This window comes from Phocoena phocoena, chromosome 8 (assembly GCF_963924675.1).
Source record: "Phocoena phocoena chromosome 8, mPhoPho1.1, whole genome shotgun sequence".
In the NCBI taxonomy this organism is placed as follows: Eukaryota; Metazoa; Chordata; class Mammalia; order Artiodactyla; family Phocoenidae; genus Phocoena; species Phocoena phocoena.
Genome location: NC_089226.1, coordinates 63,982,092 through 64,006,444, shown reverse-complemented (window position 1 = coordinate 64,006,444; position 24,353 = coordinate 63,982,092). Strand labels below are relative to the sequence as shown.

Below are 24,353 nucleotides of genomic sequence, written 5' to 3'. Positions count from 1 at the left end.
TTGATTGAAGATATGCCAGTGACCTCATTCCAGCTTTCAAAGCAAGGTTTGGCTCTGTGAGCAGATCTGTGTGGACCTTTCCTAGGGGCTCATTTGCTCTGCTCTTGGGCTGATCTATTGTGATCATATCCTCCCTCCCTTTACTTTGGTGTTGCTTTTGTAAGGTACAGACTTGCAAGGTTAGCCCTGCTGTTCCTGCATTTCTCCAGGGAAGAACTAACACCCAAGGGAGTAATAAGGCAGGTAATCTGGTATCTTTCAAAATGATATTTAAAAAATATTTGTTGAATATATATTAAGCAAAGGGAAAGAAACTGAGTTATTAATAAAAATTATATACTTTTTCTTTTATATTAAAAATAAGGGATTATTACATGCACTGTATATATCATTGTATTTTATACAATATGAATTTGTCTTTTTTCCCAGTTTTTCCATTATTAATATCGTTATCCAGCAACACTCACTAAAGGTAGGGGTAACTTATAAGATACAGTTACAAAATATTTTTCAAAACATGCTTAGTGATTTTCTGGATTTCGTGTAACCAGGATGTTTCACACTTTCAGTAACCTGTTCTTTTTCCAGCTTCCTTTTATAACTTTCTGAACCAAACAAGGGGTAAAAGTAGACAGAACTGTGCTATGCTTTACTCATTGTTAAAATTTTCAGAACCAATAGAATTTTCTAATGGATATTACGTGGACTGTGTGTGTGTGTGTGTGTGTGTGTGTGTGTGTGTGTGTGTGTGTGGTGTAGGTGTGGGGAGGGAGGGAAAGAGAGCAGAATGAGTGTAAGGTTTTTGGCATGAACTGAAAGCATGAAGTGCTTTCACTTACTGAGATGGGGAAAGCATGTGGAAGGGGGCAGCATATTACGGGTGTAAATTAGAAATTTCATCTGGAATATGTTAACTTTGAGATGCCTCTTAGACCTCCAGATTGAGATGATAAGAAGTCAGTTGGATATACAAATCTGAGTTCAGGACAAGTTCCAGGCAGAGTTAATATATATGAAGTGCTTAAAATGGTACCTTACATATCCTTTTAAACAAGGCAGATCATGACACTCCTTTGTTCAAAATTCTACAGTGACTTTTCCTTTTATTCAGAGACAAAGACAAAATCTTTACAGTACGGCTACAAGGCTCTCCGTGATCTGCTTCCCCTACCCCAACATATTCTACTTGGGTGATGGTAATGCTAGCTGCTATAACAAATAAACCCCACAGTACCAGTGGCTTCATGCAATTGAAGTCTGTTTCTTGTTCACCAAAGAGCCCAGTGCGGGTATTCTTGGTCAGCTGGAGACTTTCCTCCATGTAGTTGATTCAGAGATCCAGGCTCCTCTGTCTTCTGTTTGGCCGTTCCTTAGAACCTCATAATTCTCTACTTTTAGCTGGTGGAAGGCAAAAAAGAGAGAGGGAAGAAGCCTCATTTGTTTCTTAAAATTTTAATTAATTAATTAATCTCATTTGCTTATTTTTAATTTTTTTTTTAAATTGAAGTATAGTTGATTTACAATGCTGTGCCAATCTCTGCTGTACAGCAAAGTGATTCAGTTATACACATATGGACATTCTTTTTTTAATATTCTTTTACATTATGGTTTATCACAGGATATTGAATACAGTTCCCTGTGCTATACAGTAGGACGTTGTTGTTTATCCATCCTATATATAATAGTTTACATCTGCTAATCCCCAACTCCCAGTCCTTCTCTCCCCCAATCCCCTCCCCCTTGGCAGCCACAAGTTTGTTCTCTATGTCTGTGAGTCTGTTTCTGTTTTTTTTTTTTTTTAAACCCCACATTTGTTTATTTATTTATTTTTGGCTGTGTTGGGTCTTCGTTTCTGTGCGAGGGCTTTCTCTAGTTGTGGCAAGTGGGGGCCACTCTTCATCGTGGTGCGCGGGCCTCTCACTATCGCGGCCTCTCTTGTTGTGGAGCACAGGCTCCAGATGCGCAGGCTCAGTAGTTGTGGCTCACAGGCCTAGTTGCTCCACGACATGTGGGATCTTCCCAGATGAGGGCTTGAACCCGTGTCCCCTGCATTACCAAGCAGACTCTCAACCACTGCGCCACCAGGGAAGCCCCCCCATTTGTTTTATAGATAGGCTCATTTGTTCCATATTTTAGATTCCACATGTAAGTGATATCATATGGTATTTGTCTTTCTCTTTATGACTTACTTCACTTAGTATGATAATCTCTAGTTGCATCCATGTTGCTGCAAATGGCAATAGTTCTTTCTTTTTTTATGGCTGTGTAGTAGTCCACTGTATATATATCACATGTTCTTTATCCATGCATCTCTTGATGGACATTTAGGTTGTTTCCATGTCTTGGCTATTGTGAATAGTGCTGCTATGAACATAGGGGTGCATGTATCTTTTTGAATTATAGTTTTGTCTGGGTATATGCCCAGGAGTGGGATTGCTGGATCACATGGTAATTCTATTTTTAGTTTTCTGAGGAAGCTCCATACTGTTTATCATAGTGGCTACACCAACTTACATTCCCACCAACAGTGTAGGAAGGGTTCCCTTTTCTCTCATTTGCTTCTTTTTTTATTCATTTTTTTAAACTTTTGGCTGCACTCGGTCTTCGTTGTGGTGCGTGGGCTTCTCTCTAGTTGTGGTGCGCTGGCTGCAGAGCTCGTGGGCTCCAGAGCGCAGGCTCAGTAGTTGCAGTGTGTGGGCTTAGTTGCCCTGCGGCATGTGGGATCTTAGTTCCCCGACCAGGGATCGAACCCACATCCCCTGCATTGGAAGGTGGATTCTTAACCACTGGACCACCAGGGAAGTCCCTTCATTTGCTTCTTTTTTTTTAATCATTTATTTGGTTGTGCTGGGTCTTAGTTGCGGCCGGCAGACTCCTTAGTTGCAGCTCGCAGGCTCCTTAGTTGTGGCATGTGAACTTTTAGTTGCAGCATGCACGTGGGATCTAGTTCCCTGACCAGGAATCAAACCTGGCCCCCTGCATTGGGAGCACAGAAGTCCACTGCGCCACCAGGAAGTCCCCCCTCATTTGCTTCTTAAATACACTAATCTAGCAGTGACACACATAAAGTCCTTCACATATTCTATTGGTGAGAACCAGTCACATGACCAACACGTGAATGCAAGTGGGGTGGGAAACGTTGTCCCTGACCAGGCAGCTGCTTCCTAGGGACAACTCCACACACTGTGGAAGGGGAAACATGATTATTTGGTGAACTACAAGCCAACATCACCACACCTACCATCTTCTCCCACTCCTCCCACCCCCAACACTTCCCAGCCATCCTAACCTTCTTACTGCTCCTTGACCACTCCAGGCACACTTTTGGCTCATGCCCTTTCTTGGATTTATCTTCCCTCAGATGTCGACTTGCTCTCTCTCAGATCCTTCATTCTGAAGTGGGTACCCCAGGTTGCCGCTTATTAAGAGTATATTATGTTCCAGATATTTAAAATTCCTTTCTTCATTTATTAAAGAAATTAATTTATGAATCTTAAAAGCAATCTTGTGGGGGGTAAGGTTGATTATTCTCATTCCAGAGAAGTTAACTGATGTGCCTCAGCTCATACAGCTAGTAGGAGTGGGAGTGAGGATTTAAACTAAAACTTAAAAGCATTCAGCTCTGTTTTTTTTCTCTGACTCTGGCAGAAGCAATCACTCTGCCAAACATATTTCCTACTGGGAAGGAGATCACTTTACAGTTGAGTATTCTGGGTCTCTGAGCAGTTACATTTCCCAGGGCAAATTAATACAGTCTTTCGTTTCTAACTTGTTTTATGAGTTGAGTTAGTGTGAGAGGTCTCCTAGCACCTGATCACCCTGAACACATTGGATAAAAAGTTTCTGGGCTTCAAACTGAGGATAATTAAGACTTTTTGAAGCCTCTTCTTCCACATGACTCCCAGAGTGATCATTCTAAGATATGAGTCAGATCTTGTCACTCCTCAGCTTTATTTTGTTTATTTTTTAAAAAATTAAGTCTCTATTTTTTTTTTTTTTTTTTTTTTGCGGTACGCGGGCCTCTCACTGCCGTGGCCTCTCCCGTTGTAGAGCACAGGCCCCGGACGCACAGGCTCAGCGGCCATGGCTCACAGGCCCAGCCGCTCCGCGGCATGTGGGACCCTCCCGGACCGGGGCACGAACCCGCGTCCCCTGCATCGGCAGGCGGACTCCCAACCACCGCGCCACCAGGGAAGCCCCTAAGTCTCTATTTTTTAAAAAAATTTATTTATTTTTAAATTCTTGGCTGCGTTGGGTCTTCATTGTTGTGCGCGGGCTTTCTCTAGTTGCAGAGTGCAGGGGCTACTCTTCTTTGTGGTGTGTGGGCTTCTCATTGCAGTGCCTTGCACAGGCTTCAGTAGTTGTGGCACGCGGGCTTAGTTGCTCCGCAGCATGTGGGATCTTCCTGGACCAGGGCTCGAACCCATGTAGCCTGCATTGGCAGGCGGATTCTTAACCACTGCGTCACCAGGGAAGTCCCTCCTCAGCTTTAATTCCTGCAGTTTACCATTCCTCTAACACAGGGTAAATTTACAGGGTAAATTCTTTAGCCTGGCATTGGAAGCCTTTCCTGCTCTGTCCCCCTCCTCTCTCCCTGGTTTTATCTCCTTTTAATTTTCTATCTCCCAGAGAAATGAATTTCTTGTTGTTGCCTGTATGTAACCATTTTAATCTGTCACTCCCTGTTGTTGCACACGCTGCCTGAAACGTCCTTTCCTCCCCCTTTTACTTGAGAAATTCTTTTTGATCCTTTGGAACTCAGGTCGGATTATATCTCCTTCTGGAAGCCTTCCCTGACCATCCCCCAACCTGGAAAGATGCCCCTCTTCTGTGCTTTGTAACCATTTAGCTCTCTAAACCTCCTCTACTGTCTCTGCAACCCCAGCATGCAAGATAGGGTGAGGCATCACCCTAAATGCACTTTGTGAAGCTACCTTTTCTACACTTTTCTCTTACTAGTTCAGGCAGGTTACATACAAAGAGGAGCAGGTACTATGGTTCCAAGTGACATTGGCTGTGACCTCCAAGCCACCTCCCCCCCCCCAACCAATACTTAAGAGAGGTACCCAGGAGAAAACCCAGGAGATAGCCCAGGGTCAGCCCTTGGGGAAGCCAGCTGCCTTCTAGGGCCTTTAGCAGCAGCCTGCTAGAGCAAACCCTAGGCACACCTCTTTCTGGAATAATAATATAATCTCTAATATTTATTGAGTGCCTTCTACTTCCAGGCACTATTCTGACTACTTAACCTGTATGCCTATTTATCTCATGTAATCTTCACAGAAAACATGACTGCTGGCTCCTGGAGATTGCCCAAGGTCACACAGTAAATGATAAAGTCCAGATTCAAATCTAAGCATTGTTTCTAGAGCCCATTTTAGTAACCACTCTACATATTACCTTCTTGTTTTCTGATCTCCAGTTTCCTGCTTAGCTTCTGTAGGAAACCAAATCGCGGGGTCCCAACACAAGTAACAGGAGGCAAGTTTTTCTCCTCCTCATCCCCCACTTCTCTCAGGAGGACCGACTCAGGGATGGAACTGAGAATTCTCAGAAGCAGAAGGGGAGCTCCCAAGTGGCATGGGTCTCTGGAGGCTCTAGGAGAGAAAAAGGGACAGCCTGGTGCATGGGAAAAGGCCTGGCTGGACTGGGAGGGAGGGAGCGGGGACTAACCACGAGCCCAGGATTCTGGTCCAGGCTTTGTCTCTTAGACTCTATGTAACCTTGGGGAAAGCCCTTGCTTCTTTCTGAGCCTTAGTTTCCCCATTTGTAAGCCAAGGGTAAATATAGGGCGGGCAGATCCACCTCGGCCAAAAGAGGGGGAATCCTCAGCTCTACTCGGGAAAGGGCTGGGCGTGGACGTTAGGGAGCGGGGTCAGGGAGAAGGCGCTATCTGGGATCTAGGCCGGTGGGCTTCCTGGAGCTAGGATGAGGTGAGCTTCCGAGCTCAATCCTGCGACCCTACTGCTGTGACAGGGCCGGTCTAAACAGGAGATCGCCGGACCTCCAGTGGGAGGCGGAGCGTGGGCCAGGGTCCCGGCTCTGCGGGATGCGTCCATCCATCCCGCACCTCCTCTGCCTTCCCTAAAGGAGTCGCAGCCCCGAGGGGGTGGAGGTTGCGGGCGGCCCAGTAGTTGCCCGCCGCGCTGCGGAGATGGCCTGGGAAGCTGCGGCCAGCCTGCCCGAAGAGCATCACGTCATCCTTTCCGCGAGGCGCCCGCCCCCTCCCCGAAGGCGCCTGCGCAGGCGCGGCGGGAGGGGGCCGCGGTGGGGCTTCTCCTCAGCGCTTTACGCCCTTTTCCAGGCTAGCTCCGTCCGCGGCGCTCTCGGCTGGCGGCGGCGGCGGCGCGGAGGGGAAGGCGTCCAGGATGCGGCGCGGGGCGGCCCGGTGCCCCCCTGCCCCGTCACGGCAGCCGCGGCGGCCGCGGGGACCGGGCCAAGGCCGGGGGCGGCGGCCGGAGCCGCGGTAGCGTCGGCGCCGGCGGGAGGGGCGGCCTGAGGGCGGGCGGGCGCCCGGTGCGGGGGCTCCGCGCTCCGCACGGCCCGGCTCGGCCCCGGCGCCATGAGCGGCGGCGGCGGCGGTGGAGGGGGCTCGGCGCCCAGTCGCTTCGCCGACTACTTTGTCATCTGCGGGCTGGACACTGAGACCGGGCTGGAGCCGGACGAGCTGTCGGGTGAGTGTCGCGCTGAGCCCGGGGCTTCTTCCCCGCGGCCGCCGGGGACCCCTGAGGAAACCACCCCACCTACGCTTTGTCCCGGGAGCAGGGCGAGGGTCGGTCGGAAGGACCCAGGGCGGGCGCGGGGTAGGGGGCGTCACTCTGGAGGAGGGGAAACGGGCGAGGGGCTCTGAGCCTTGAGGGTTCCGAACGGCCCCTGCTCCCCGCTGAGCTGTGGCCAGGTCCTCCCGGATGAGGAGGAGAGAAGGGTTGTCTTCACAGTCTGGTGAAGGTTGAGTGATTTAGTATAAAATAAAGGGAAGCTTGTCCTCGAACACCCATTAGGGAGGGAAGAAGATATGCCACGTCCTGGTGAAAGTAAGTTCCACCCAGACTTAAAAAAAACCCAAAAAACAAAAAACAAAAACTTGGTGAGTTTATCTGGCCTCTTCCCAAGAAGCCTGTGATTGCAGTTCCTCAAAACCGTTCTAACCCAGCGCTGGGCTGGGCCCCCTGGGTTGATGGGACGTGAAGTAATAAAGTGAACTTGGGCCACACCAAGGAGGGTGAGAACTCCCTTACATCTAGAAAGGGCTTGTACTCCGGGGCCGTGCCATATTTTATTGAAAATGATTTATGTCCTTTATGAGGCCAGCGTCATTTGTGAATAAAAGGGCAGCAGCCTAGTTGGAGAGCCTGGGTTGCGTAGTGATGCTTCTCAAGTCTTCTTTCAAAGGGAAGTGGTGGGGAAGTGAAGATAGGGCCCAGATCAGATTTGGCACTAATTGCCCAAGAGTGTCAGAATTGTAAAATCCCATGAATTCCACTGCACCGGTGTCAGAGTTGTAAAATCCCCGCGAACTCCCCTGCACCCTCATTGGAGCCTTTGAATCTCAAGGTTTGGAAAAGTTTTTGTCTGGAGTGTCCGGTTTGCACGTTTCATGTGGGTGGAGGTTTGTTGTGTCATCCTGATTTGATGAGAGATACTGCTTTCTACTGTTCTGTCATGATGTGTTTACTGTAAAGTTTCTCTCCTGAAGGTGATTATCCTGTTGACTAATTTTACTTTGCTTGGGAGATGACAGGACAGGTTTTGTGTGGGTTTTCTTCCCCCTATCAGAAAAATTTCAGTGTTTCTTATGAAAAAAAAAAAAAAGGTGCATACTTCGAAATGGACTTTTTTTTTTAAGTGTGTTGTATCACATTTATTGATTTGAACCTTTCTTAAATCCCAGGGATAAATCCCACTTGGTCGTGGTGTATGATCCTTTAAATGTGTTATCGAATTTGGTTTGTTAATATTTTACTGAGAATTTTTACACCTATATTCATCAGGGATACTGGCCTATAGTTTTTTTTCCTTGTAGTGTCCTTACCTGGCTTTGGTATCAGAGTGGCCTCGTAAAATGAGTTTGGAAGTGTTCTGACCTCTTCAGTTTTTCGGAAGTTTGACAAAGATTGATGTTAATTCTTTAAATGTTTGGTAGAATTCACTAGGGATACCATCTGGTCCTTGGTTTTTCTTTGTTGGGAGGTTTTTGATTACTGATTCAATTTCCTTACTCATTATTGGTTTGCTCAGATTTTCTATTTTCTCATGATTCCGTCTGGTTAGGTTGTACGTTTCTAGAAATTTATCCATTTCTTTTAGATTGTCCTATTTGTCAAAATGGACTTCTAAAAAAGTGATAAATTGATGACCTTTAGCAAGGTCAGAGCAAATACACTATTTCCTCAAATCAATAGCAGAGCAGGTGGAGAAAAAAATCATGAATCAGTAATACAGTTAATACTAGGCCTCTTGTTGGGGTAGTTTTTCACTTTTTTAGGTGTTCAAATTTTTATAATACTGATGTTAATTTTTCATCTGTGTTTCCTATTTGTTAAATTTGTGACTTTGCGATGTGTCAATAGTTGTTGGAATTCAGTTCATGGTACTGGAACTAGAAGGGACCTCAGAGAGGAAAATGAGGCCCAGGAAGGACAGTAGGGCCTACGTCCTGCTAGTTAATTGCTTGACTTTGATCCAGTGCTCCTCTCGTGACACTAAACTGCATCTCATTGCTTGGCTGGGTCTTTAGAAAACACTAACATGTTGAGAAAGACTAAAAATGACACAGTTCCCCCAGTAAAAGAAACTTTAAATTGGTGGAATAAACCAGTGTTATTTTTATGTTGTGCTTTTAAGTGTCTATTAAATTTTATAGACATTCGATTTTCAAAAATAAAGAGAATGTTTTGCAAATGATAAAGCTTAGGAGTGGAGCCGGGAAGTGATTTGTCAGTGAGAGCATGGGTTTTGGGGTTAAATATTCTTGCTCTGCTGTTGACTAATTCTGTGACTGGGGGCCAAGTTAGATAACTCTGCTAGGGTCCTCATCTATGAAAAAGAGAATGTAAATAAAAAGTGTCTCATCAAGTAGATTCTCAAAAGGTTATTTCTCTTTTAGTGAATATCTGTTAATTATGTGGCTTTTCAGCAAGCTCAAATTATATACCTGTGAAAGCTTATTGAGAGAATAAAGAAGGGGGGGGATGAGCTGTATAAAATGTGTAAGGAAGGGTATTTTTCTATCTTTTTAAGTGTGGTTGCAGTAGTGGAATGCCAAGACTATTTATTCAATAGGTGGCCTTTGTTAGAATAAGCACTGATTGAAGGATTTCTTCTTTTCCTTCATTTCATTTCTGGTGGGTTGATAGGGGAATCTGGACTACCCAGAGGGAATCTTTGAGGAAAACAAAACAGAATACAAATAGCTCTTTGCGGGTCAGTCTTGAGACTCTCCAGGGTGCATTTTCTCTCTGCCTTATAGCTCCTAAACTGGTGATGTCATAGTAAATGAAACTACAGGAAATTGTGAATTGCACCCAGGTTCTCTAGGGAGGTACCAAGGAGTCTATGTTCTCTCCAAGCAAATTAAGTTATATACATCAGATAGCTTCTATACTCTAGGAGTGAATCCAGAGCAAGCAGATCAGAGATGCTCAGTGTTCCTTCTGGCTTTATGGAGAAAGGTTAAGATTCATTTTTTTCTGTTTGCAGCAATAAGCATAGAGCTTGCTGTGTTGAATATAGACTCTGATCATTGAATTTATAGGAGTCTCTCCATGTCACCTCTCCCCTTTCCTCTAGACTTAAGCATTTAGGCAAGTCATGTAGTTATTTGTTGTGCAAGGAACAGAGGAAGATATGAAAATTAATTTTGTTTTCTCTTCTGGTTAGTTGAGGGAGTACTTTGGGTTGAAGGAGAGAAAGGTAATCTATTGGTGAAGCAGAAGTCTAGCCAACTTTAAGAAATGGTATCTGCTTGTTAGCTTTTTGAGTTTGTCAAGGAGATAAGCAAATCTGGAAGAAACATTTTTGATTTTGATTTTTCATTATTGTTGGCCCATTCTAAGTGGGGAGGCAGATGGTAGTAGAGTCCAGTCCCTCTTTCTGCCTCTTTGATGGATGGGTGTTTTGGGCATCTTCATTTTCCATTTTTCTTCTTATGGTCACCACCAGGTAACTGCAAGAGAAGGTTTACCATGACATGGGACTCCTGAGTTTACTTTCCCTATCTCTGCCTGAGAGTTAAGTTTCCAGAATGCTAGTAACCTATTTCTTACTATGGAATCTTTACGTTCCTCTGCACTGACCTGCACCCAGCATTGAGATATAAGTATCCTAGGTTTATGCATCCACTACTGCAGTTTCCCAGGCTCTGAGTGGTGGGTCTTGCCAAGAATTGAAGAGAGGGCTTAGGAACATAGATAGTTGGGAAACTGGCCAGTGTCCTGTATGAACCTGCTTAGAACACTGACATACCCTGAAATCATCTCTTAATGTCATCATTAGAAGAGAGAAAAAATGCTCCCTGTCCAGGAAAGCCAGAGGACTGGTCAGATCATACTTCTCCTTAACTATATTGGGCAATGAAATTAGAACAACAGAATCATGGAATGTCAAACATGGAAACTCTCTTAGAGACTATATAACCTTCTGACCTTACAGATGAGGAAACTGAGGCTCTGAGAAAGTTGGAGAATATTTGTCTCCCTTGCCATGTTTTATCCTTCTTTTCTGCTACTGGAGTGCTGCTTTGCATGCTTTGCAGTAGTTTGATGAGTGTAGGGGAGACAAGTAAAATACTTGTCTGGCAGGGGTGGGAGCAGACATGGCAGTTTTGTCTAGTGCAGGTTTCCGTTTCATGTTAAGCAAGAATACTGTGCATGATTATCAAGAGAGAGATCTTAATTTTTTTTTTTTTGTGGTACGCGGGCCTCTCACTGTTGTGGCCTCTCCCATCGCGGAGCACAGACTCCGGACGTGCAGGCTCAGCGGCCATGGCTCATGGGCCCAGCCGCTGCGCGCCATTTGGGATCTTCCCGGACCGGGGCACGAACCCGTGTCCCCTGCATCGGCAGGTGGACTCTCAACCACTGCGGCACCAGGGAAGCCCGAGATCTTAATTTTTTTTAGCTTTTTCTTTTTTAACATATTTTTAAAAAATTGTTTTATTTATTTTTGGCTGCTTTGGGTCTTTGTTGCTGCGTGCAGGCTCTTCTCTGGTTGCAGTGAGTGGGGGTTACTCTTCGTTGCGGTGCGCGGGCTTCTCATTGCGGTGGCTTCTCTTGTTGAGGAGCACGGGCTCTAGGTGCGTGGGCTTCAGTAGTTGTGGCGCACTGGCTCAGTAGTTGTGGCTCACGGGCCTATTTGCTCCGTGGCATGTGGGATCTTCCCAGACCAGGGTTCGAACCTGTGTCCCCTGCGTTGACAGGCGGATTCCCAACCACTGCGCCACCAGGGAAGCCTAGCTTTTTCTTTTAATGTAATTTCACACCAAACATTGACATGAATGGTACAAAGAACTTCAGTACATCCTTTTTCCAGATTCACTGTTAACATTTTGCTCCAGTTGCTTTGTCACTTATATATGTGTCTTATCTTTCTCTCTCTAATATATAAAAAATCTTTATTGAGATTTAATTCTCCTATTTAAAGTACACAATTCAGTGTTTTTTAGTATATTCACAGAGTTGTGAAATCATGACTAAAGTCAATTTTAGAATATTTTCATCACTCTCCCCCCAAAACCTATACCCTTTAGCAGTTACTTCCCATATCCTTCCAACTCCCTAACATCCCAGCTTTAAGCCACCACTAATCTACTTTTTTTTTTCCTCCTTGGGTGAAAAAACTTTTATTTTCTTATCACCAAATCAGTACTAGTTCACATCATTATTCTTCACATTCATGATAATAAGAAAAACTTAATCTCTTCATAGTAGTTAACATTTTAATATAGATCCTTCTAGACCTTTTATTAAAATGAAAGTTATTTTTGTTATTGTACTTATAATTTCGTAAAAACAGGTGCTGATGAGTTGGAGAAAGAAGAGAGTTTGAGGGCAGTAGGTTGATTGGGAACCACTAATCTACCTTTGATCTTTATGGATTTGTCTATTCTGGACATTACATATAAATGGAATCACAATATATGGTCTTTTGTGATTGGCTTCTTTCACCTAGCATGTTTTCAAGGTTCATCTATGTTGTAGCATGTATCATTTCTTTTTATGGCTGAATGATATTGTATAAATATACCACATTTTACTTATCATAAGTTGATGGACATTGGGTTATTTATATACTTTTTGGTTATTATAAATAATGCTACTGTAAACATTTGTGTACATATTTTTGTGTGGACATATGTTTTCATATCTCTTAGGTATATACCTAGGAGTGGAATAGCTGAGTCATGTGGCAATTGTATGTTTAACCTTTTGAGAAATTGCAGACCCTTTTCCAAAACAGCTGCACTGGTTTACATTTCCACTAGCAGTGCTTGAGGGTTCCACACTCTATCCTCACCAACACTTATTATCTTTTTGATCATGGGCATCCTAGTGGGTGTAAAGTGGGTATCTCAGTGTGATTTTTATTTACATATTCTTGATGACTAAGAAGGATATCTTATTTAAAAGAAAAAAAAAGTTACCTCAGAGATGAAGTGGGTATAAAAAGTTTGATGAGCCAGTTTCAAACAGGGAGTCAATTTGAAATAACCTTAATTTTTATTTTCCTCTACCAGTCTGGTCAATTCAGCACAGATTCTCTCATGATCATTTTATAAAGGCATCCCTGCTCTGAAGCTCAGACTCCTAGCTGAAGCAAAACTCAAATCCTGGTAGCTTACCTCAGGCATCTGTGGATACTTCCGGAGTTCAGGGTAGAAGGGGGAGATTTCCTAAGTTAGGTCATGTGTTTCCTTTTATAAGGTAGAGCAAATAAGAAGTCAAGAGAGACACTACTAGCACACAGAAAACAATTACAGAGCAGCCCCAAGGTGATTTAAAATTATATGCTAAATTTAGTTGGAGAGGCTATATTTTTAACATAAGAGCACCCTACTTCACACTCTCTCAGGTAGGGAGGATCACATTGAAGGTAAGTGGATTTTACTTTAATAACAATGGGGCTCTGCTCCTCTCTTCTTAGGAGGAAATCCCGAGTCACAGTGTTTCGTGCTTAAACCAAATTCTTAGACTCTGTTCCGCCCTTCCTTCCTTCTGTACTAGATTATAAATAGTTTTCTTTGCCTAGGGCCTCCTTCGGCAATACCCATTTCCAGTCCTATATCCTTTTATAAGCTTGTTGTTTTTTGCTAACTCTGGTGGAAGGTGTACTTGTACTTGTCTTGGCTTCTCAATTCCTGTTGGCATCTCAATTCCTGTTGCCAAATTCTGGATTTGAATTACTGTCAGGTGGTCTTAGAGGTCTCTTAGGAACCTAGGTACACATGAGGGAACCTATATTGATATGTTTTAGGTTACTGCTGATAGGGCATAGGACCTAGTAAAAGAGAGAAAGCCTTGCCCTTTAGAAGCTCGTGACTTCTTGTGGAATTCAGTGATTACACAGAGACTATCGTTGCCAGATTTTTAGGTTTAGTTCTCAAAAGTTATTAAGTGAGGCAATTACTGGTCAAATGTCTATGTTCCAGATGTTTTGTAATGACTGATTTTAGTTTAGAGTATACAGAACCCTGGACTGGGTTTGTGAGTGTCAGAGTCCTGTCCTGGTGGAAAACGAGGGCATGTGCTAGCTTTCAAGCTGTTTTCTTCCAAGTGTGCTTCCAAGGGGTCGGGTATGGCTCCAGGAAGTTAGATGGGAACAGCTATGGTTTAGACCATCAAGTTTCTCAAATGTTATACTTAGGATATTTGCTTGACGGTCATCCACGGGATCTATCATAGTTTCTTGTTAAAGAGAGCCAGGTTAGTAATTCTTGTTTGTTTCTTTTGTTCATTAGTGTGATGGGCAATTCAGGTCAAAATTTTGCTAGTCCATCTGTGGTCTACTGAATGGGCTGAACTAGCTGTGTTAGTCTAAAATGTTTTCATGGAGTGCTGAGAGGCTGTGAGCAGGGATAAGATGTGTGGAGGTTCCTCTTATTAAGCTTCATCCCTCTGTGAGTGTGGGATTTCTTGTTTTCTAAACTACTTCTAGGTGGCAAAACATAATATAAGTGTGCATTCATTTATATTGGTCACAGAATCAAAAACTGTCAGAGCTAGATCTGAGATAGTCCAGCCACCACTTTTGACAGGTGGTAATGATTAATATTTGTAAATGATTTAATAGTTTTTGGGCTTCCCTGGTGGCACAGTGGTTGAGAATCTGCCTGCCAGTGCAGCGGACACGGGTTCGAGCCCTGGTCTGGGAAGATCCCACATGCCGCGGAGCAACTAGACCCTTGAGCCACAACTATTGAGCCTGCACGTCTGGAGCTTGTGCTCCACAGCAAGAGAGGCCGCGACAGTGAGAGGCCTGCGCACCTTAGATGAAGACTGGCCCCTGCTCGCCACAACTAGAGAAAGCCCACGCACAGAAACGAAGACCCAACACAGCCAAAAAAAATAAATAAAATTAGGGACTTCCCTGGTGGCACAGTGGTTGAGAATCCGCCTGCCAATCCAGGGGACACGGGTTCGAACTCTGGTCCGGGAAGATCCCACATGCTGTGGAACAACTAAGCCCGTGCACCTCAACTACTGAGCCCGTGCACCTAGAGCCTATGCTCTGCAACAAGAGAAGCCACCGCAATAAGCCCGTGCACTGCAACGAAGAGTAGCCCCTGCTCGCTGCAACTAGAGAAAGTCCACGCACAGCAATGAAGACCCAATGCAGCCAAAAATAAATTTATAAAATAAATAAATAAATAAATAAAAAAAAAATTAGAAAAAAATAAGATGCAATAGTTTTAAAACAGTTTTTAATATTTTCAGTCCCATTTGAAAATATAATTTTTTGTCCACTGTTACCCAGAAAGTTAGAAAGAACTGTTAGAATCCAGGTCTTCTGTCTCACCAGTGATGAGATTATTCTTTTTTTTTTTTTTTTTTTTGGCTGCGTCATATGGCTTTTGGGATCTTAGTTCCCCGACCAGGGATTGAACCTGAGCCCTCGGCAATGAAAGCCCAGAGTCCTAACCACTGGACCACCAGGGAATTCCCGAGATTATTCTTTTAAAATGATAGATTTGGGTATATTGAAACAATGGCTTAATCATTGAGTGGCAGAGCTGTGGCATGGCCTCTTTGATCAGTCCCCAACCCACAATGCAGTAGAGGAACTCTGTCAGGGGAGGAGTCAGGTCACTCGTTTTTTGAATTGTAGTTAAGGCTGGTTGTTATTTTTTATATATATATTTTCCTGTCTCCCCATTCTTATCAGTTCTGGAAATGTTTTTCTTAGACCAAATAGTTACTGGGGCTTTGTTTCTAAGAAGTTCTGTTTTTTGTGTGGCTGTTTCAGGATGTTTTATACTGTTTGTCTGAGGTCTGTTTTCTTTGAAAAGAAAAAAAAGAAGTTTGCACCTACTAACCTCAGAAATCCCTCAGTGTAACCTGCAGGTTGCATCTTTTTGTGGTTGTTGTTGGGTGCTGGCTATGACTTCTGATTTACCATATTCTTTATAATGAAAGATAATGGGAAGCAACTAAGAAACTTTCAGGATTTTTTGTATTTTATTTAATTAATTTTTTTATACAGCAGGTTCTTATTACTTATCTATTTTATACATATTAGTGTATACATGTCAATCCCAATCTCCCAATCCATCCCACCACCACCACCTCCCCTGCCACTTTCTCCCCTTGGTGTCTATACGTTTGTTCTCTGCATCTGTGTCTCTATTTCTACCCTGCAAACCGGTTCATCTGTACCATTTTTCTAGGTTCCACATATATGTGTTAATATACGATATTTGTTTTTCTCTTTCTGACTTACTTCACTCTGTATGACAGTCTCTAGATCCATCCATGTCTCTACAAGTGACCCAATTTCGTTTCTTTTTATGGCTGAGTAATATTCCATTGTATATACGTGCTACATCTTCTTTATCCATTTGTCTGTCGATGGGCATTTAGGTTGCTTCCATGACCTGGCTGTTGTAAAGAAACTTTCAGGATTTTTAAAGTCAGGAAGACAGAGAAGGAAATGATTTAGAAATAATAATCATAAGCCATGATTTATAAGTGGATAAACCCAATTTACAACAAACTACATTCATTAAAAACAGTAATACATTAGAATTACCCTCCAGGAATGTCAAAAGAATTGGTTCCTTTCTCAGTTGTGTCATCTCTGGTGTCCTTTTTTTCTTTATTTTTGTAGTTTTAGAATAATGGCTTTCTAACAATGTCATGAAGATAGGTATTAATTATTGTTATATTGTTGAAGAAAACCAGAGGTTTTATTTTGAGTAAGTTAAATGTCTCTTTTCTTGTTTTCCCCATAGTCTTTTTTTTTTTTTTAATTTAAAAAAGTATTTATTTATTTATTTTTTGGCTGCATCAGGTCTTAGTTGTGGCACGCGGGATCTTTTGTTGCAGTGTGTGGGCTTCTCTCTAGTTGTGGCACACAGGTTCATTAGTTGTGGTGCGCAAGCTCATTAGTTGTGGAGCATGGGCTTAGTTGCCCCGTGGCATGTGGGATCTTAGTTCCCTGACCAGGGATCAAACAGACGTCCCCTGCATTGCAAGATGGATTCTTAACCACTGGACCACCAGGGAAGTCCCTTCCCTGGAGTCTTTATTTGACAATGACCATTGCATTAAAATTTTTTTTCCTGATTATAAAAACCGTAGGTTATTATACAAATTAAAAAATTACAGAACTATGTTATAACTTCTCTTGTCCCAGAGTCAGGTAGACAAATTTCTGAGCTTTGCTAGAAGAAATGCTTTACATAGTAGGTATTTGATAAAGATTTGTATTAATTATGAAAAGGTAAAGGCTGCTTATTCAGATTTTCAAAGAATTGTATGTAATCATATGTATATATTTTTCTGATATAAGGCATAGTACTTAACTTTTTAGAACTTAAAGAAGCCAGACTTCCACAACTTTTCTAAGTGCTAAGTAATAAAGAAGGTGGGGTTTGTAGAGAAGAGTAGCAATGATTGTTTACCCATACTCAAAAAGCTGAGGGCCAACGTCAGATTTAGAGGTAAGATGGTGATGTGAGAGGCATTTTGTATTGCACTGTGATTATTTTGTAATTTTTAATGTATAAAGCTAAATTTTATAATAGTTCAGATGAACCTTTTTTTTTTTAAAATGAATCTAGTTTTAGTTTATTTAACCAGTCCCATGGACTTAGGATCACAACCTCTTATTGGGAAAAATAAAACGAATACCTAGAAGTATCACCTGCTAAACTGACATCTATCCAGTTTTGCTTAGCTCTGAGGTTCTGTATGTTCAAATGGTATTTAATCCCTTTCTTTGCTAAGTAATTAAGCTAGTATTCTTCTTTTACCCCCATTTTCTCACATCTCTGTGAAACACATTCTTTCCACTGCACTTTTATTGTGTGGAAAGTTGGTATTTAAGCATCTGTAGTTTTATCTTCTAGAAGAATGTTTAGTGTTTTGTGGAGGATTGTTGGTCTCCTGGTCTAGCTCTGTTGGCTGCTTAGCTCAGTTGGTTATGAGTGTGATGAATTTAATAAGGCCAGGGTCATTGAGTCAGTCTTCGTAAGGACCAGTTAGCTTTGTTCTACCCACTTTTGTACTAGCCTCTGCTGACCATCCCACTCACAAGTACACTGTAGTTTATGGGGAACACAGGCAAGGAAATGAGGCTAGAGTAAACTGTTCAATCCCTGATAACTAAATTAATAGCTATTTATTGTTTAGTGAATACATTTCAATTCTAGGTACCAAATGACATTATCCTCACTTTACGGATTAGGAAACTAAAGTGCAGGGAATTTAAATAACATGCTTGAGTTCCCATAGCAAGAATTAGGAACCTTTTTTCCCTGTCTCTAAAGTCCTCTACCATATACCTTTCTGTTATTGAAAGACCAACTTAGTGATGGGACACTTGTTTGCATACATGTGTGAGATAGAGTTGCTGTTCTTGTGGAGCTCATAGTCTTCTGACAAGTCAGGCATACATAAACCAATAGCTGTGGATAAAGGATCAGATCCTTAAGTGAGGAGCAGATAATGAGGTGTTGCTGGGGTTCAGGAGAGGGAAAGAGTATTCTGTTCTCTAGCTTTGTAGTTTATGTCTTGCAAAATTTGCTGTAGAGGGTTTAGCTCTGGCTGTGACCCTGAACAAAAACATGGTCTCTCATGTATTCATTGATTAGTTCAATGCTCATTTAATATGTACAAAAACACCTTTGGCCTATACATAAGTTATAGACTCTGAGGTTTGGAAAAAACATATTTGAAGGTCAACCATGTAAGGAGTGGTATTTTCTCTCTCTAAAAATAAAACTTTAAATTATAAAGTACATTTCTTATAGGGAACTTAGAAATTATAGAAAGGTACAGAAATAAGTCACTCATGAGTGACTATTCAGAATTAAGCTTGTAGCATTTTGATGTCTTTTTGTAGTTCCTTCCAATTCTTAAAAATTCGTATTGCAGCCTGCCTTAAGCACAAGTCCTAAGTATATAGCTTGATTTATTTTTACATATGTTTACATGTGTATAATCATCACCGATATTCTTTCCAGTTTTTACTATATGTGGGTGTATGTGTGTATACTTTTACATACTGTGATAAGGCGAAATGTAAACATTTTATGTTTTGATTTTTTTTTCACTTAATGTCCTGTCATGAGTATTTCTCAATATCAGCAAGTATTCTCCTGAAATTTTATTGTGCCTAGTTAAGAGTTAATTAATTACAAGTAATAGAAACTCATTCAAACAAGCTGAAGTAAAAAGGGGATTTATTTCAAATTATAACATTCTATATATTTATAAATAACATCTTAAAAAATATCCCACATCAGTACAAAGATCTTTCTGGTGAATATATTCAAATTTTTATTTTATCAAATACCCTTGTACAAGTATTTTTATACTTGTGGGAGTCATTGTATGGGATTAATTGGTAAAACTAGGCTCTGTGAGTCCAAGGAATAATGTATATTTTAAGTTTTAATAGATATTGCCTAATCGCCCTCTTCAAAAGTTTAGCCTCTCACCAACAATAAGATTCTACCAGTTTTTTCTCTATATCTGCAACGAAATATTAACTGCTTTTCTAAAATGTTTTCAATCTGCTGGGAAGAAAATATGTGTTTTAATCTAAATTTAACTATTTGTGAGGCTGAGTATCTTTTCATATATTTCATGTACACTTGTGTATTTCATGTTTCACTCCTTCAATGAATTACCTGTTCAGTCCTTTTGTTCATATTTCTGTTGTGTTGTTTATATTTTTCTCATTGATTTGCAGAAACTTTATCTATTAGGAATATTTTGATTCTCAGGAAATACCTCAGAAACACTTGCAGTGAAAAACAATATATGTACACTAATATAGAGTTATAAAATTGAGATCATAAGAGAAAAAAATGTTGTATCCTGCTTTTTAAATTTATTATTATATGTTGATCATTTTCCCATGTTTTTAAATATGTCTTGAATAGTTTTCTCATGCCATTAAGTATTCTTCATAAACATGATTTTAATTGTTATTTGATTCCAAAGTATGAGTGAATTATAAAATTTAATGATTACTTGGCACTTGGGTGGTTTATTTATACTTTTTTATGATAAATAATTTTACAACGTGTATACTTTATACAAATCTGTGAGTGTCTGTTGCTTTAGTATATATAACAGTAAGACAGTTATTAAGTCAAATTAGATGAACCTTTAAGCACATTTCATGTGTAATGATGAATTTCTTCTTGGAAGTGCTCTACCAATTTATGCTCACTTCTAGCTTGCCATCATTTATGTGTATATATATATATATTTTTTTTTTTTTTGGGGGGGTGGTAGATTACACATAACAAAATTTACCATTTTAACCATTTAACATAGTTCAGTGGCATTTAGTACATTTCACAATATTGTGCAGTCATCACCATTATGGTATATATAACATGTTCATCACCCCAAAAGGAAACCTGTACTCATTGAGCAGTCACTCCCTATTCTTCCCTCCCCCAAACCCCTGGCAACCTCTAATCTGCTCTCCGTTTCTTTGAATTTGCCTATTCTGGATATTTAATATAAATGGAATCATACAATATATGGCCTTTTGTGACTGGCTTCTTTCACTTAGCATAAGGTTTCCAAGGTTTATCCATGTTGTAGCATAAATTAGTACCTCATTCCTTACATTATATGATTATTATTGTATGTATGAATGTTTATTCATTCATCTCTTGATGGACATTTGGGTTGTTTCCACTTTTTGGCTATTATGAATAGTGCTGCTATGAGCATTTGTGTTCAAGGTTCTGTAGGAACACCTGTTTGAGTATACACCCAGGAGTGGAATTGTTGGGTCATATGGTAACTCTGTGTTTAATCTTTTGAAGAACTGCCAAACTGTTTTCCACAGTGACTACACCATTTTACATTCAGACTGTCAACACACGAGGGCTCTACTTTCTCCACATCCTCACTAATTCTCATTATTTTCCTTTTTTTGGGATATCATTATGTTTTAATCTGTATTTCTTTGACTACTACTAAAAAAAGCTACTTATTAATCCTTTGTGTTCTTATCGTGAATTGTCTGTATGCTCTTTATAATTTCTTTTATTGCTCTTTTTTTGTGGGGGATTGGGGAGGGTTGAGGTTAGGCTGCTTTTGAAGGATCATTATGGATTTCTTTTGCTTAGGAAAGCTGGTGAGTTAGCTACAGAAGTAGGGGGTAAAAAAATGCGGTTTGGAGGGTGTATTAGTTTCCTATGACTGCTGCAACAGATTACCATAAACTGGGCGGCTTAAAACAATAGTGATTTTTTTTTTTTCCTCCTCTGTTCTGGAGGCCAGAAGTCCAAATTCAAGGTGTCAGCAGGCTGCATTCCCTCAGAGGGCCTTTGGGGAGAATAATTCTTTGCCTCTCCCAGCTTCTGGTGGCTGCATTTCTTGGCTTCTGGCCACATCACTCACATCTTCACATCACCATCATTATTGTGTCTTCTCTGTGTGTCTATCTTATAAGGATACTTCTCTTTGGATTTAGAGCCCACTCAGCTAATTCAGGATGATCTTCTCATCTCAAGATCTTTGATAACATCTGTAAAGATCTTTTCAAATAAGATAATATTCATGGGTTCTGGGGAGTACGATGTGGACATATCTTTTTTGGGGCCAGCATTCCACCCACTACAGAGGGGCTAAAGGGTAGGTCTTGAATTTCTCTTAAGTGTGAGCAAGAAGCAGAGAGGAGTAAAAAGGAGAGCCTAGGAAGAATACTTAGGGAAGAAGAAACTAATATCACCATTGCTCTGTACTGTTACTACACTTGGCACTCAGAAATACCATTGGAGGGCTTCCCTGGTGGCGCAGTGGTTGAGAGTCCGCCTGCCGATGCAGGGGACACGGGTTCGTGACCCGGTCCGGGAAGATCCCACATGTCGCGGAGTGGCTGGGCCCGTGAGCCATGGCTGCTGAGCCTGCGCGTCCAGAGCCTGTGCTCCACAACGGGACAGGCCACAACAGTGAGAGGCCTGCGTACCGCAAAAAAAAAAAAAAAAAGAAAGAAATACCATTGGACTTTTTTTGGCCGTGCTGCGCAGCTTGTGGGATCTTAGTTCCCTGACCGGGGATTGAACCTGGGGCATGGCAATGAAAGTGCTGAGTCCTAACCCCTGGACTGCCAGGGAACTCTCTAGGACTGTTTTTTTAAATTACAGTATAGTTGACTTACAGTGTTATACCATAGGATTTTAGGATAAAAATGACTTAGGTCCAGTTATATTTGACAAAAGCCATGTAACTCTGACAAAAATCAAACTTCTGTTTTGGTAGAACATTCTTATCTATAATAAAGTATTTCTTTAGCGCAGTGATGTTGGAACCAGTCAGATATGTTGTCATTGTCATCAGTAATCACTGTCTTATCTAGGTCTTGTATTTGTGCTATATTCTTTTAATATAGGCAACAAAGGCTCATAAAAGAGAAGCAAGAGCTGGTTAGACTTTCCAAACCTCTCATTTTACAGAGGAAGAACATGTGGCTGGGAGGGTTTTGAATAATTTGTCTGGGTTCCCACAGCTGGTTAGTTAACTTAGCACTGAAACTTGAATTTGGGGTCTCTTAATTCTTAGGTGAGTGTTTTTTCCCATGATATGGTATACAAACTGTGCAAACTGTTAAAGAAGTAAATATTTGTGAATCTATATCTGTATCTATATTGGTCTCCTCTCCTTAAAGCTGAGGTTCTCTGCTGGGATAGTAAAGGATATAGTGTAGCCTAAAAGTTACATCTGTCACCTGGATCAGAATCCTCCATTTACTGTTTGTGTGACCTTGGGTGATTTACTTCTCTGTTTTAATTACTTCATTTTTTTTTTTGTAAATTTATTTATTTTTGGCTGCGTTGGGTCTTTGTTGCTGCATGCGGGTTTCTCTAGTTGCGGCAAGTGGGGGCCACTTTTCATCGCGGTGCACAGGCTTCTCATTGTGGTGGCTTCTCTTGTTGCAGAGCACCGGCTCCAGGTGCGTGGGCTTCAGTAGTTGTGGCACGTGGGCTTAGTGGTTGTGGCTTGTGGGCTCTAGAGTGCAGGTTCAGTAGTTGTGGCACACGGGCTTAGTTGCTCTGCAGCATGTGAGATCTTCCAGGACCAGGGCTGGAACCTGTGTCCCCTGCATTGGCAGGCGGACTGTCAACCACTGTGCCACCAGGGAAGCCCTAGTTACTTCGTTTTTAAAGTGGAAATAAAACCTATCTCTTAGGGATTTTGTAGGATTAAATAAGTTAATACATTAAATGGCTTGGAATAGTGCCTGGCACATGATGAGTATCCATTAAATGTTTGCTATTGCTAACATTTTTATTCTTTGCATCACTTAATTTTCTATATAATTTTGACATTGTTGGGAAGTGGAAATGGGGTAATAGTACTACATACATTATCTCATTTGGGCCTGTTAGCAACCATATGAGAGAAGTTTTATTTTTCCCATTTTATGGTCGAGGAAACTGAGGCACAACACAATTTGCCTGAGGTTATACAGCTGATATACAGAAAGGCTGGGGTTCGAACTCAGATCTGTCAGAATCTGGAGTTTATGCTTTAAAGAAATAGTAAAACTTTACTAAGGAAACAAACAAACACAATAAAGTACACGTCAAAGTGTACACTGTGATATATTTTCACAAACTGAGCGCACCCATGTTGCCAGAACCCCAGAATCCTTCCTTGTGCTTCTTCCAGTCCATAATTGCCCTCCCACCCACCAAAGGTAACCACTGTTCTGACTTCTAACAGCATCAATTAGTTTTGCCTGTCTTTGTATTTTATATAAATGTAACCATACACTATGTGCTCTTTTGTGTCTGGATTTTTTTTTGCACAACATTATGTCTGAGAGGTTCATTTATACTGTTATATGCAGTTTTAGACTGATCATTCTCACTGCTGTGTTTCCTTTTGTGTTAACTATTCAATAATTTCTCTCTCAATTCCACTGTTGTTGACACTTGGATAGTGTCTAGATTTTGAGTGTTAACAATAGTGATATGTTATGAACATCTCCTGTATGTGCCTTTTTTGTGAACATGTACTTCGTCCTGTTGAGTATATACCTAGGAGTGGAGTTGCTGGGTCATAGGTTTATGTTCAGCTTTAGTAGATACTGCCGAGCTGTTTTCCACAGTAGCTGGATCAATTTACATTCTCAATTGCGGTGCATGAGAGTGTAGGTTGCTCCCTATCCTTACCAACACTCAGCATTTTCCTTCCTTTTCATTTTAGCTATTCTAGCGGTTATGTAGTGGTACTGCATTACTTAAATTTGCATTTTCTGGATGACTGATGAAGTTGAGTACCTCTCAAAGGTTTATCCGTTATTTGTATATCCTCTTTATAGAAGTATCCAAGTCTTTTGCCATTTTTCTTTTAGGTGGTCTTTTTTTTCCTTATTGATTTAATGGAATTCTTTATATGTTTCTAGGTATGTTTCTTGTTTCAGTTATGTGTATTGCAAGTTATCTTCTTGTGATTTGTGTATTTCCTTTTCATTCTCTTCATGGTGGCTTTTAAAGAACAGAAATTTTTAGTTATAATATAATCCATTTTATCAGTTTTCTCTCTTTATGTTTCATGCATCTTGTATTCTGTTTAAGAAATCTTTGCTATTGCAGGGTCACAAAGATGTTCTGTGTTTCCTTCTAAAGCTTTTATTGTTTTACCTTTCACATTTAGATCTGAAAT

General features: G+C 41.2%; 1 protein-coding gene across 3 annotated transcripts in view; it reads left to right on the top strand.

Annotated features, from left to right (window-relative positions):
- The first annotated feature begins 6,574 nt into the window (after positions 1-6,574).
- DENND5A (DENN domain containing 5A) overlaps positions 6,575-24,353 on the top strand; it is a 108,114-nt gene continuing 90,335 nt past the window's right edge. For 2 of the 3 annotated variants that reach the window (XM_065882721.1, XM_065882720.1), the window contains exon 1: positions 6,575-6,671. The gene's annotated coding sequence lies outside the window, so the exon portion shown is untranslated. The remainder of the gene's footprint in view (positions 6,672-24,353) is intronic. The other variant, XM_065882722.1, reaches the window with a different exon arrangement.